Source organism: Lissotriton vulgaris, chromosome 8 (genome assembly GCF_964263255.1).
Source record: "Lissotriton vulgaris chromosome 8, aLisVul1.2, whole genome shotgun sequence".
Lineage (NCBI taxonomy): Eukaryota > Metazoa > Chordata > Amphibia > Caudata > Salamandridae > Lissotriton > Lissotriton vulgaris.
This window is the reverse complement of record NC_141696.1, coordinates 450828225-450839952: the sequence shown is the minus strand read 5'-3', so window position 1 is coordinate 450839952 and position 11728 is coordinate 450828225.

Below are 11728 nucleotides of genomic sequence, written 5' to 3'. Positions count from 1 at the left end.
AGCCGTTCGACCTCCGCCGCCACCGCCTCCTTCGCCGCTGCCGTGCGTTCCTGGAGTTCAGGGCGCCCGAGTTCCAACTCACGGAGTTTCCGATCGGCCATATCTAAATCGTCAAGGATGATTCGTCTCATGCCTACCTTTTTGGAAATGCAGAAGCCCCTGACCACCACCTTAAAAGCGCCCCATTCCAGCGCCCTCGAACTCGCAGTGCCCCCGTTGGACGCGAAGTATTCCGAGATCTTATCTCCTAGGTCCGCTTTGAATACACCGTCCTCTAAGATTTCGGGACGCAACTTCCAGGTGGGCACAGCAGGTACCCCAGGAAACCAGCGAAGGTCCAGCAGGAGAGGGTTATGATCTGAGATGGTCCTGGTCAAATATTCAGACCGGATCGCCGCTGAAACCAATTCTGTCGAGCCCAGAAATCCGTCCAGTCGGACGTGCAACTCGTGCAGGCCTGAGAAGTATGAATAGTCCCTAGTGACGGGGTGTTGTGCCCTCCAGATATCCGTCAGACCCCAGTGTGTCTGCCAGTCCCTCCGACCTTTAGCCACACGGCGAACCGGAGAGTCAGGGAGGGGGGGGTGTGAGCGGTCATTGTCCACATCTACTACTGAATTGAAATCCCCGCCGAGCAGGAGGGGCCCGGAAAAGAAGTGGGCCAACGAGCCCGATAACCTGGAAAGGAAGGCAAGCTGGTCCACATTGGGCGCGTAAACACAGCAAACGTTTAGGTCCCTCCCCCCCAGCGTGCCCGAAATGGCCACATAGCGCCCCTCCGGATCCACCACTGATTTTGTAACCTGGAAAGGAACCCCAGCTCTGATCCAAATTAGCGCCCCCCTGGCATACGCGGAATACGAAGTGCAAAAGACCTGCCCTCTCCACCTACGCTGTAGCGCCGCCCCTTCCGCCTTGTTAAGATGGGTCTCCTGCAGCAGCGCCATTTGTACCCCTCTACGCACTAAATAAGCGTGGACTTTGTGACGTCTAGACATAGTGTGAAGCCCCCGTACATTCCAAGTAATGCATTTCACATTAGCAACATCAGCCATTGTCCCACATTGTTCGTGCAAAGTCTCCCCATCTGGGTCCCAGCAAAGAAAGAGCAACAATCAACCCAGCACTGATGGCGGCCATTTTCCCCAACCAAAACACAACAACCCCGATTCGACCCAAACCCCTGCCCACCCTCCCCAGAACAGGACCCAAATAGTACCATCTAGTTCCCATCCAAACCATACCCCCAGCAAACCCTCTGTCCCCGACTAATCCTGCGGTCGCCACCGTAGGAAGGCCTTAAGGGCCAGGTGCGGGCTGGGCGTTGGCAGTGGGCCCTCGATGCTCGGGCTACCGAGACTAAAGTGAGCCCAAAACAATAAAAGAAAACCCTCATGGCACGAGCAGGGCACCCCACCTCCACTTCCCCAGGGTTCATGAGCAATCGCCTACCCCCGCCACCCCCGCTGCAGGCCCCCACCCAAATGGACGCAGCTCACCCCGTCAACCCTGTCCATCCAGAAGGTCCTCAACCGAATTCGGAGTGATCACCGGCGTGTGGACACTATCGGTCACCGATTCCTCCGAGTCCGTCGGTACCCCCTCGTCACCAAGGTCCGCTTCCTCTTCAATGGTACCGTCCCGTAAGCCAGACAGCGTAGACAACGCCTCCAACACTCCCCTCCGCTCCGTCGACGTCTCCGCAGTCGAGGGTCCGCCTGACCGGCCACGGCGACTCCGAATTCTTTTGGACCGCCGCCGCTGTCCAGGCTCCACTGCTAGTTGAGATGAGGAGCCAAAGCCATCCTTTCCGGCTCTATAGAGTTCGAGCCAGTTACAGACATCCTCCGGGGAATCAAAGAACTGAGTCTTGTCATCGACGATTATGCGGAGCCTTGCAGGAAACAGGAGCGAGTATTGGATGCCCTCGCTCCGGAGCTCGCGCTTGACCGCCAGGAATGAGAACCGCCTGCGCTGGGTCTCATAGGTGTAGTCCGGGAAGATATTCACCTGGCTATTCGCCACCTTGAAGGGGCCATTATGTCTGGCGGCATTAAGGATGAGGTCTCTGTCCCGAAAGTGCAATAACCGTGCCACCACCGGTCGCGGGGCACGGCCCTGTTGCGGTGGCCTCGCTGGGACTCTGTGTGCTCGCTCCAGGGTGTAGAAGGAGGATAGACCCTCCGGGGCCACCGTGTCCCGTAGCCAGGCCTCCAGGTAGGCCACCATGTCACCATCTTCAATCTTCTCCGGCAGGCCCACCACTCGAATGTTATTTCGCCTATTGCGGCCTTCCGCGTCTTCCGCTCGCCGCTCCAGGGCATCAATCCGGGATAGGGCATCCTTCATCGTCGCGGCCAGGGTCCTCTGTGCTGGCTCCAAGGTTTTTATCGAGCCCTCCACCTCCTTGACCCTATCCGAAAGCTTGCCGTGGTCCGCTCTAAGGAGGCCCAGACTCGTCGCCACCTGGGCAATGTCCTGCTGGAGGGCCGAGCGTGTGGTCGCGATCGCCTCCAGGACCCGGTCAAATTGTTGCTGCAATGGTGCGCTACCAGAACTCTCCGGGTCCCCACGTTCTTCTTTGTCCGGGGCCTCCGAGTCTGAGGCAGCTGGGGTGGTCCCCTTGGCTCCCCTCGGTTTCCCCATGGCGCAGGAGTCACACGGTGGGGAGCCAGTCAGAGGCGCCACCGAGTGCGGGCGTCGGCTATGTCTCTCTCGGCTAGTGGCCTTCGGGCCGAGGGCCGGCGATCTCCGTCTCCAGGGCCTGTTGGACCTCCACAACCTCGGGCCGCGCCACCACCACGTCGTCGGAGGGCACTGAGGAGGAGGCGGGGACAATCGGCGCCAGGTCGTGCAGGCCCGTCTGGCCGATGAGGACCTGGAACGAGGGTCATCAACACCACCGGAGACTTTGTGGCGCCAAGGGGCCGTGCTGCCCATGGAAGTCAGTCGCTCGAGGGGATGCAGCCAGGTGCGGCTCAGGGGGTCGGCACCGCAGCCAGGGCCGCCAGGCGTCCGTGAGTCGAGGTCCACTGTAGTGTGGGCATCCGATCATTCAGGAGCGATCACCTTGTTCAAAGTCCGCTCAGACCGACACCCAGACCATCACATCACAGGGAGATAAAAAGGTGGAGGGTGCGCTGTAGCTAACGACGCTCCTCCAGACTAAAGGTCCCGACCAAGGGGACAAAGAGGTCCGGGCGCCATGTTGGGTCGCACTCCGCGGGTCCACAAACTTCGATTTTCCGTCGGATCAACTCATGTTCGAGTTGCACCAGGTGCCTCGGCAGGTCCCAATCGGTCCGATCAACGGTTTGCGGGGACTAGGGTGCCCCACGGCCTCCGATCTGCAGGATAATTACGGGCTCAGTCCCGGAGCCGAGCTCTCAGGCGACCATCGCCATCGGCGTCCAAGCCACGCCCCCCCTTTATTGCCTTATAGTAAATCTACAGGGTTGAGATATATTTTAACACCCAGATAAATCAGGCACCTGTTTTCCCACACCACACCTGCTGTTTCTAGTGGACTAACCCTCTCCGCTAGAGCAGGGAAAAGGCAACGTCTTGGTCCAGTATACCTTAAGTCCAGCAACTCTTCTCAGACTACCCAGCAGATCTTTGGCTCACCGTAAGGCATCCCCATAGTTAGCTAGGAACATCAGGAGATCGTCCGTAAATAGTGCGATAAATTGGAGCTGACCCATCACTTCTAATTTCTGATAGTGGCGGCCAGATCTAGCGTGCACATCCAAAGGTTCAACCGCCAGCACGAACCAGAGGAGAGACAGGGGGCATCCTTGCCTCGTTCCCCTACCCTCTTCACAGGCCTCCAAAATCAGTCCTTCCGTCCAAACTCTAGCAGTAGAATCCTTATACAGTATTGCTGTCCAATCTACGAAATCTTTTCCCAGCCCGAACGCTCTCAGGACTCTAAAAAGATACGGCGACTCGAGGCTATCAAAAACTTTCTCAATATCAATTGATAAAATGCATGCCTCTTCTTTGTTGTACGTGGTTGCGTCCAGTATACGTAGAAGTCTGCATATATTCATTGCTGTATTCCTGGATGGAATAAAGCCCACCTGGTCCGTATGTACGAGCATCGACATGTGGAGCATCAATCGGCTCGCTAATATGTGACTCAATATCTTATAATCTAAGTCGAGCATGGCGGGGGCCGATACGCAATGCGGTCCCAAGCTGGTTTGCCAGGTTTTAAAAGCGGGATGATTACTGCTTCTCTCGTTGAAGCTGGTAAATAGCCGTCACGTTGCGCTCTATTATATAGGACTATCAATTGGGGAGCCAATATGTCTACATATGTTGAATAAAACTCAATTTGGAGCCCATCCATCCCCGGTGTCTTATTCCCTGGCCATGTGATTGATGGCACGGCCTACCTCTCCAATTTCGACTTCTCTGCCTAGGGCCCCTGCGGCTTCAGCATCAATCTGAGGAAGTTCTACATCCTCTAGAAATCCCTCCTCCTCCAGCACTGTTGGGTCGAGCTTACTCTGGTACAAGACAGTCTAATATACCAGAAACTGGAGATTAATATCCTGCGGACTATAGTAGACCTCGTCATCCCCCCCGCATTTCCAGGATAATCGTCCCTCTGCGTGCCATGTTGGCCAGCCAAGCCAGCAATGCTCCAGACTTCTCTCTCAGCATGGGCCCGAGCCATGTAGACCCTGTAATCGAAACAACACAACTTTTCTACCTGCGTCGCCAGAGTCTCTCTGGCCTCAAGGAGATTAGCCTGTTTATCCACAGTCTATCCGTCTGTACCTACCGAAGCCGCTGTTTCGAGATTCTTATATCACGTAAGAGGACCTTCCGCGCCCCACCACTTCTCCAATACAACTGCCTTTGATAACTGTTTTAAAAGCATCCCATTCAATGAGTGGGTGTGTCGCTGTGTTGGCATTAGTAAGGAAATAATCCTCAATAGCAGTGCTTATCGTGGCCTGAAACACTTGATCCTCTAGCACTTACGGTCTCACCCACTAGCTAGGGATTGTAGGCCTATTCCGTACCCAGTCCAAGGACACTAGCAGGGGATTTTGATCAGAGATTGTCCTAGTCAAGTATTCACTCAGGTTGACCCCTTCATGAACATCCGGGGAGCACAGGATCGAGTCTAAACAAACGTGTAACTCATGTAAGGCAGAAAAGTAGGAATAGTCCCTCCCCCCCCGGGAGTTGAGCTCTCCAGGTGTTCGTCAACCCCCAGTGGTGCTGCCAGTCCTGCTGAGCCTCAGCGATTCTGTGTGAGGGACTGTCAGGGAGCGGCAGGTGGGATCGGTCCAAACTGACATCCATGATACAATTACACCCCCCAATAGCACCGACTCAGTTAACACCGATTCGAGTGTCTGTGATAGTTGTGCTAAAAATGCAGTCTGATCTACGTTAGGAGCATAGATACTCCCTATTGATATATCCAGCCCGTCCAATCTCCCTGAGACCACTACAAATGTGCCTTCTGGGCCTATTATTTGTCTAAACACTGAAAAGGGACCCCGCGCGCACCCAGACCTGAGTCCCCCTGGCAAAATCTGAGTATGTAGTATAAAACACCTGCCCCCTCCATCGTCGCTGTAATGCAGCTCCTTCCTTCTGCGAAAAGTGGGTTCACTGCAACAGTGCAATCTGCACCCCTCTCCTAATCAAATATGTTGCCGGATCATGGTGTGTATCCCCCTGACGTTCCAAGAGATACATTTATTATCTATGGCGGGTCTCATTGTGCAAACCACAATTTATTTCGGAATAGTCCCCCCCTAGTGACATGCCGGGGCCCAAACCAAATCACCCTAACAATAAAAACTCCCCAACTCCCCCTCCCCAGGACAGGTACAAACAAACAAGTTCCATCCAAATTAGTGCACGTAAATGTTATGTTATGTTATGTTATGTTAAGCCGTACTTTTTGAGCGCACGGCTACCCCACAAGGGTGTCCCGGCGCTTTAGCAAAGAGGCCCAGAGAAACAAGAAACCAAAGGCATACACACTACAGTCACAGTGGATTACTTGGTGAAGAGCAGAGTCTTCAACTCCTTCCTAAAAGGTGGTGGGGTGTAAACTGACCCTGTTGGACCCAGAACTCCCCCAGACCCCTCCCCCACTCTCTTAGTTCAGGTAGTGGGCCGACTTCTCCGACAGTGTCCACAAGTTGCCATCATTAGGCGCAGGTCTTAGTAAAGGTCATCTCCCAGCAGTAGGTAATCCGCTTTCATATGACCTGGAGTGTGAGCTTCAGATTATGCCGCCTGCAGTTTGAGGGGTAATGTCTGGGAGTTCAGCATCTGATTCCCCATGTACGCTACTCGATTGTGAGCCTTCGGATCTGTCCATTTCATGCTCACTGCCATTTCTCTGCGGGCTTGTGTCTGCATGGCTAATCTCTGTCACTGCTTTCACAGCTTTATCCAATTCCAGTCTTCGCCCTTTTGGCGAAGGAGCTCTTGGAGGAGGCGGAGGAGTGATCGGCTCCCTCCGGGCCGAGCCCAGTGAGGAAGTACAAGGTCCAGCTTTCCATCAGGTCTCTAGCCAATCCCATGCTTCATGCGGGGTAGCAAAGAAATGCGTCTCTGCTTTATCAGCCACCTAGAGGTGTGCCCGGAACAGCATAGCATAGGGGAGCTGCAGCAGGTGTAGTTTCCGCTTGACGGTCAGGAAGGAAGCTCGCTGTTGTTGCACCTCCCTGGTGAAATCCAAAAAGATCATCACCTTACTATTTCCAATCTGCAAGTCTTGTTTCTCACATGCTCGTCACAGAATGTGGTCACAATCACTTTAGTGAAGCACCCTTGCCATCAACGGGAGGGGAGGGGCTCCAGGCCTTGGCGGCCGAGCCGGGACTCTGTGGGCGCGTTCATGTGCATTGAAGGGGGAGAGACCCTCCGGGGCCACCTTGTCTTTATCCAAGCCTCCAGGAACTGAACAGCATCAGCCCCTTCTTCTCATTCCGGACCCCCCACTATACACAGGTTATTTCTACGTGAGCGCCCTTCACTGTCTTCCGCTCTCAATTCCAACACCTTGATCTTGGTTTCCACATTTTTCAGAGTGCGCTGCAACGTAGAAACCGCCTCCGGGACCTCCTTCATAGCTTTCTCATTGAGGGTCACTCTCTCTTTAAGTTTACAGTGATCATCTTTAAGCAAGGTGAGATCTGCCCCTATTGAGTCTATTTTTGTCTCCAGCGCTTCTCTCGATGAGGTAATGGCCTAGGTAGGGTCTCCAGGAGCATTCTCTGTTTTTTCCTTGGCATCCTATTCATCCTAAGTATGTTGCTCTGCTTCCTCCACTCATAGAACCTGAAACCCCTTTCTTCTGAATGTTCTCCCCATCCTGAGTTCTACAACTATAGGCCCCGGGGTGATACGGAGCACTCATGGGTCGTCAAGCTCACAGGCAATTATGGAGGCCCAGGAGTCTTGTGAAGGATCTGTTGTCTCCCTACTCTGCTGCGTCCACTTCCGTTGGCCAGCAGATGATGTAGCACCGCCACAGCCTCTGTGGGTTCCTTCTCTTTGTTATTGAGAAGAGTGACTACTGGACTTTACATATTTTATACACAGTGGTAGGGAGCCTCAAAGAGGTCGCCGGTAGGCACCAAGCAATCCCACGCCGTTTGCTAGTTCCCCAGCTAGCATTCAGCGCAAATTATAAGTCTCTCATCCTCCAAACGCCAGCTGGCCTTCGTCTCCAATGTCACCACACCACTGTCGCCACACAGTGGGCCCAGTCCAATCACTGCCTCACCTTTCCATGTTGCGGGCCCAGGCCCAAGGCACACGCCTCACCGGATAGCAGTCCCTTTAGTGACCAGCAATCGCCGCACCGCAACACCTCAGCGTGCGGCACATCTCCACTGGTGTCAGGTCTCTGCTCCGCTGCATCCAACCCTCAGTTCAGGATGGCAACGCAGCACAGGAAGGCCCCGCCAGTCTCCCCACTTCTCCAGGCCTATCTCTCAGGATCGCCGCGGCCCTGCTTCTCGGATCAGCTCCCAGCAGTGCAGTCACTCAGCAGGCTCTGGCCTCAGTGCCCCAGCGCAGCTTACATTGCTGTCTTACCACCCAGTATTGTGGTTACGGGCTCAAGGTGCACCTTTCAGCAGTCATTCGTTTCTCCCGCAAACAGCACTCCTGCCGCTCTGACTTGGGCGGCTCTCTGCCTCTTCCGACGCCAGGTCTCTCCTTCACCTCACAGGGCTGCCATCTTCGGAGCACAAGCCGGCACTAGGCTATTCCGGCTATCCCATCACTCCAGCTCATCTCCTCCGGGCGGTCGCCTCTGTAGTTTTCTGCCGCAGTCTGTGCTCCAACTCTCCACACCGCCGCTCATAGCCAGAGCGCAGAACTCCTGCTGTTCCAGCTGATGGAGGTCTCCGCCTCAGTGCGCAGCCACCATCTTAGCGGCGCCGCGTCTGGAGCACGATCAGGGTAATTAACTGCTTTTTCCATCGTAGCGACACCAATGCACTTCAGCAGCGAACTGGCATGGGCACCAGGCTTTCCGCAATTGGTTGTGCAGCAAGGGGCCACTTCAGTATCAGGATCATTAATAGTGGAGGGAAGCCACGGACGGAGCTCCGAGGTCCACTTCCCCTCACATCGGTGTCAAGCCACTCTCCCCCCTAAGTGGAATGTGTTGATGTCAGAAACCCCATATGATAAGTGGGCGAAAGGACAAGGAAATAATTTGTGAGGCTGTGAAAAAGTACATGCATTTCTGATAGGAGACCCTATGCAGCTCAATACCATTCAGCTGCGGAAAAGAGGTCTAGAGCCTAAATAGGTGTCACTCCAGTGCAAATCGGTTTGAGACCATTACCTCGAAAAAACATTCTTTTACAGTGTGCAAGAGACATATCATCTCCCAAATTTACCGATTTTAAGCCCTGTACAGCTGTTGCAAACAAATGTCAATGACAGATTCTCAGCAAATGTGCCTGTGGTGACTGGGATCGAGCCACAACTCTAAGGCATACAGTGACAATGCAACAATGAACCTGAAGGCCATGTGAGACTCTAAGGCAAAACTCTGCATCGCCGAGCACCGAAAGACTCCAAGGCGAGACTGGCTCATGTAAAAAATGTTGTTTCGGTCGAGATCCAGAAGTCTCCAGAGTCGTTCCAGGGTTGGTCTTCATCTCAAAGCAAATCTTTGGGTCAGTCAAAGACAAAAACCCAAGAAATCTATGTGGGATTTGGCCCATTCCTGGAGTAATTTGACTTTGAAGCCCATCCTGCAATTTGTTGCAGCATAACCAGAATTTCTAGGGCCGTCGGCACTCCTAAAAAGATTAAAGAATTTAGAAAATGCAGACTCCAACTCTTTGGATTATATCAACTCCCTTTGGTGTGCCTGCAGGTCCCACAGAGCCAAGAGGTTCTCCACCTGGATTACCACCTGCGGATTCACTGTCAGCACCAACTGCATCTTTCGAGCCCATGATAGGGCAAACACCAGCTACACTCTTAACTCCACCTCTGGCACCACTGTCCAACTGGTACCTGGTGCATCAACACCAATGCCAGCGCAGCAACTCCAGAAGAGGAAACTTTTATCTGATGTCAAGTCAGCACCAGTTTGATCTACACCAAAGTTACACCCGGCCGCTATTGAGGCTTAATTTTATCCAGTTGATCTGCCTTCACATCGACCACAGCCCATTCTACATTCCCTGTTCGGCATGGATTCAGATAACAATTACGATGCAAGTGAACAGACTGAATTATGAGGAAAATTGGTATGATGAACTGCAGGAGGCTAGTGGCCTTGATACCGCCCCAGAGTCCATAATCCTGCCCTGCCACTGCTGAGAGTGCTTCTTACACCATGGTTATGCGTATGGCAGCCGAAGTCCTTGACCTCCAGCTCCCCACCTTGGAGGTCAAGACCAATGTATTTACAGAGGTTCTTTAGCCGGGGCAGACATCTACTGAGCCCCTCTTACATTTACCGAGGCTCTTATTGACACATTGTTGGGATCATGGGCCAAACCTTGCTCTGGCCCCCAGTCAACCACCAAATTGCACGATGATACTGCCCTTTTCTGGATGACCCTTCATTTTTATCCCAGCACTCCTTACCTGAAATCCTGTTGGTGCAGACGTCGTCATGCAAAACCAGTCCCAACACCTTTCCGACTACTCCTCCCAATAGGGAGTTGAAACGGATGGAGACACCCAGCTACAGAGTCTTTTCAGCCACCAGCTTAGTGCTCAAGTTAGTGAGTGCCAGCTGCCTGCTGGGGTGCTGCTCTCATGCCCTCTGGGCAGGACTGAACTGAGAACACATATCAGCCCAGGCAATTTTATCAGACCGGCCCCGGGATGGGGGGTGAGGGTGGAAGTGTGAAGCACTGCTGCTTATCTAAAGCGGCCCCCAGGACTGCTGCTTTTTCTACCTGGGACCAATATTGCAGCACTGCAGCAAAAACAGTCGCCAGTAACAAAACCTGCCCCACCCGTTCAAAACTGTCCCCCACCCTACCAGCCTCCCGGGAAAACGCCCAATGCCTGATACGGCCAGTCTGGCCCTGCCTCTAGGGTCAGTGGCTCAAGTTTTCCCAGGTGATGCTCTTACACTCGTCCTTGCCAAGACAATTCAGAATGGTTGTGACGCAGCCAAGTTCACAGTTCGTTGTGGCATGGACACCATTGATTCCATCATTGGCACAACTCCACTGTTTTTTTCAGGCGATGTCCATTCATTCCTCATGGACATTCAATTTGATGGGATTCGTCTGTGTAGGGACTAGGAAGACTCCACTCTTGAGTGGTTCAAGGAGAGCAGGGCTGTTGCATGCTCCCTGGGCTTTTCTGGCTCACATTACAAGCTGCATCAGTCCTACTGTTCCTTCCTTGGCTTCGGTAGAGGTTGCCCATACCTTTAGTCTATCCATCCTCAGCGCAGCACCCAGCAGTTTCACTGCCATGGTGCCCACCACTGCCATGGTCAAGGTCAATGGGCTGTCCAGTCAACCACCCCTCCTGCAGCCCTACCTGCCAAACCCCTTTAGTATGTCCTCAGGGGTGCTCAACTACCCAGTAGGTAATGGGATCCAATGATTCTTGCCAGTTTGAAAGGTCATAACATTTGACAGGTTGGTCCTACACATTATACGGAAAGGCTATGCTCTACCCTTTCTTTCTGCTCTGCTGCACTTTCACTGTCCCCCAACAACAGGCGAAGGACCATTTTTCCATTTTGCGGCAGGATTTGTAAGCCTTTTTGTGCGAATGGGCTATTGAGAGGGTGCCTTTGCCAGAAGTAGGACGTGGGGGCTATTCCCGCTACTTTCTGGTGCCGACAGACGAAGTAGTCCTTTGCCCTATTTTAAACGTGCAAACTCTCAACACCTTGCTCCAGAAGGTAAAATTCAAAATGCTTACAGTAGCCCAAGTTTTGTATATTTTTGACCCTGGAGACTGGATGGTGGTGTTGGAGTGCAGGGTGGCTATTTCCATATAACCACCCTGCAGGCCCAACTGCTACCTGCAGTTTGTGGTGGGACAGGAGCATTTTCAGTTTGATGTGCCCCGCTTTGGTCTCACCAGTGCTCCGCAGGTGTTGACAAAAAGGATGGCAGCATGTCGTCAGAGGTCAGGAGTGCCAGTTTTCCCCTAGCTCAACAACTGGTGTCAAAGCTGGGCTTGACCCAGGCAGCCATCAAGCACCTCCAGACTATGGCGAACCTTCTGTCATTCT